General features: G+C 43.3%; 1 non-coding gene across 1 annotated transcript; it reads left to right on the top strand.

Annotated features, from left to right (window-relative positions):
- Positions 1-3,032: 3,032 nt before the first annotated feature.
- LOC143675203 (U6 spliceosomal RNA) lies at positions 3,033-3,137 on the top strand. Its single transcript, XR_013171446.1, has one exon. It is a non-coding gene; the product is annotated as a U6 spliceosomal RNA (small nuclear RNA).
- Positions 3,138-3,647: the final 510 nt, after the last annotated feature.

Here is a 3,647-nt window from a genome sequence, read left to right as displayed (position 1 = left end):
TGTTTTTTCAGACTTTCAGTTTCTTCTTTTTTTTCATTTCTTACCTTCTTCATATCCTCCCTCAATTCATTGATTTGATGTTTGGTGAGGTTTTCCATGTCTGTTCATATACTCTGAATTAATTGTTTCAGCTCCTGTATCTCATTTGAATTATTTGTTTGTTCCTTTGACTGGGCCATATCTTCAATTTTACTAGTGTGATTTGCTATTTTTTGCTGGCATCTATGCATTTAATTACCTTAATTAGTTTATTCTGGAGATTGCTTTCACTTCTTTTACCTAGGGTTTTCTTGCTGGATGAATTTGTTGTCTATCTGGTCTTTGACATTCAGTTCAGCTTTATCTGGACCTCTAGCTTAAGTTTTGCTTCACAGAGGATAATTTTTTAGATCTTGTTTCTTGCCCTGCTTGTATGGTGCCTTTCCACCCCCATCCTTAGGAGGGTATGCTTAGGTATTACAGACCCCAGCTGGATTTTCACAGACCAAATTGCCTTCCTATCAGGAGCAAAGAGTCACCTGCATCAGTTTTCCCTGAGGGTGAGATCCAGCAGGTTGAAAGACTTTCCTGTGAAGTCTCTGGACTCTGTTTTTCTTATCCTGCCCAGTATGTGGTGCTTGTCTGCCTGCAGGTCCCACCAGCATAAGATGATGTAGTACCTTTAAGTTTGGCAGACTCTCCCTGTTAGGGACATGGTGGAGACAGAGGAGAGGTTGTAGGCTGGTTTTAATGGCTTCAAATTACCAAGCCCTGGTGTCTAAATTCCTTGAGGGAGGGATTCCACCTGAGTTGGGCTTCACACCTCCCCTGGGGAAGGTAGAGCCTCCAGGCAAGTCCTCAAACGAGCTTGTTTCTGCCTATGCCTGGGGCAGTTGCAGCCCGAGAAGCCCTGCTGCTGTATCCAAGGGCAGTCAAACCTTTGTAGAAATACAGTCACAAAAACCTCTGTTTCCTTTTTATTTTGCCATCAGCCTTGCCCCCTTGGGGCCGGGGCAAAAATGAGCAATCTCTGCTTAGACCAGGTTCACCTGAGCTGGGGGCCTATTTTTAGTAGTTAGAATTAGTTAATCCACAATTGGCATTTGGTTGGGCTCAGCCCCAACTGCTGGTAAAGTCTCTTTCCTTTCTCCTCTGGGAAGCAGCCTGTAGGGGAGGGGCACTTGCTGCTACAGCTTTGGGAACTCATGGTTCTGGGGGGGCTCATAGCCCATCCAGCTGGTCCAGACTGGGGTACGCTGTGTGTCCGGTCACTGACGTGTGAGCTGTTCTATACTGTTTCTGGTGATTTAGTAGTCGTTCTGGAGGATGAACTAAAACGTGCACATTGCTAGGCCGCCATCTTGGCCCAGAAGTACCCCTTTGCTTTTTGGTCAAAGAATTTGGAGATTGGTGATAGGTTCCTGAGGAAAGCCAGTGGTGGGGGGAATAAAAATACATAGTGTCTAAGGCACACTGAGAAGCCTGGTGCTTGGCAGTTGTTGGTGAGGCATGTGGTCAGTGCAATATCTTTTGTTCCAGTACTTTTAAAGTATTTTATGTATTCCCATCTTCCAGTCCAGAGTAAGTTTCTATTCCTATCAGGAACCATATGTAGCTTCCCTTTGCTATTGGCATCAGTTTGACTTGCCAGCTATGTGCCTTATTACCATCTGAAGTCTCTATCTCTCTGGTTTGCAAACAGAACAGTTCTTATTGTCATTTACTGCTCAGAGGATGCAAAAGGAATATATCTAAACTTAACCCACCTCTGCCCTGCTGCAACTCCCCACTGTCCACTCATTTCATGGACCCAGATGTCCACATCAAGCAAGTACACTAGGATACTGTGCTGGTTTGAAAGGAAGCATGTCCCCTAAGAAAAGCCATGTTTTAATATAAGTCCCATTTCATAAAGGTAGAATAATCCCTATTCAATACTGTATATTTGAAACTGTAATGAGATCATCTCCCTGGTTGATGTGATTTAGTTAAGAATGGTTGTTAAACTGGATTAGGGGATGACATGTCTCCACCCATTTGAGTGGGTCTTGATTAGTTTCTGAAGTCCTATAAAAAGAGAATGAGAGATTCAGAGAGAGCAACACTACAAAGCAGAGAGTCCACCAGTCAGCGACCTTTGGAGATGAAGAAGGAAGACGCCTCCCAGGGAGCTTCATGAAATAGGAAGCCAGGAGACAAAGCTAGCAGATGATGCCGTATTCACCATGTGCCCTTCCAGCCGAGAGAGAAGCCCTGACTGTGTTCGCCATGTGCCGTCTCACTTGAGAGAGAAACCCTGAACTTCATCGGCCTTCTTGAACCAAGGTATCTTTTCCCTGGATGCCTTTGATTGGACATTTCTATAGACTTGTTTTAATTGGGACATTTTCTTGGCCTTAGAACTGTAAACTAGCAACTCATTAAATTCCCCTTGTTAAAAGCCATTCCGTTTCTGGTATATTGCATTCCAGCAGCTAGCAAACTAGAACAGATACTCACCTTGGACAGGGCTTCTTCTGATGAGCATTGATATAGCCTACTTTAATGTACCCCTCCAGTTCTCATGGTGATTTCCATAGGGCCCTGCCTCATATGGGCATCCCTTTCATAGGTCAATTTTCTGTTGCTTTTTGCCTGACCGTATTTGCTTCAGGCCTGACCATGAGTTGGAAAAAACCCAGGTATATAGGCACATAGCATTCAATTCAGTGAACTGAACTGATTGGTTTTTGTTTTTGTTTTGTTTTTTTGCATGGGCAGGCGCCAGGAATCAAACCCGGGTTTCCAGCATGGCAGGCGAGAACTCTGCCTGCTGAGCCACCACGGCCCGCCCACTGATTGTTTTTTTTTTTTCTTGGAACATTTGCATCTATTCAGAAAAAGAAATAAAAAGAAAACAGAAAAAAATCATACATACCATACCCTTCACCCCTCCCCCTCATTGATCACTAGCATTTCAATTTCAATTTAATTTAACATTTGTTCCCCCTATTATTCATCTTTATTCCATATGTTTTACTCATCTGTTGATAAGGTAGATAAAATGAGCATAAGTGCTCACTTCGGCAGCACATATACTAAAATTGGAATGATACAGAGAAGATTAGCATGGCCCCTGTGCAAGGGACATGCAAATTCATGAAGCGTTTCTTATTTTTTTTTTTAAAAAAAAGGAGCACCAGATACAAGGTTTTCACAATCACACTGTCACATTGTGAATGCTATATCATTATACAATCATCATCAAGAAATATGGCTACTGGAACACAGCTCTACGTTTTCAGGCAGTTCCCTCCAGCCTCTCCACTACATCTTGACTAACAAGGTGATATCTATTTAATGCATAAAGATAACCTCTAGGATAACCTCTTGACTCTGTTTGGAATCTCTCAGCCATTGACACTTTATTTTGTCTCATTTCACTCTTGCCCCTTTTGGTAGAGAAGTTTTTCTCAATACTTTGATACTGAGTCTCAGCTCATTCTAGAGGTTTTCTTAATCCCTCGATGTGGAGTCTTAGCTCGTTCTAGGATTTCTGTCCCACATTGCCAGGTGGGACATGGGAGTCATGTCCCATGTACACAGGGGGAGGGTAGTGAGTTTGCTTGTTGTGTTGGCTGGAGAGAGAGGCCACATCTGAGCAACAAAAGAGGTTCTCTTGGGCGTGA

This window comes from Tamandua tetradactyla, chromosome 2 (assembly GCF_023851605.1).
Source record: "Tamandua tetradactyla isolate mTamTet1 chromosome 2, mTamTet1.pri, whole genome shotgun sequence".
Taxonomy (NCBI): domain Eukaryota; kingdom Metazoa; phylum Chordata; class Mammalia; order Pilosa; family Myrmecophagidae; genus Tamandua; species Tamandua tetradactyla.
Note: the sequence above shows the minus strand (reverse complement) of the source record. Positions and strands in the feature narration are given on the sequence as shown.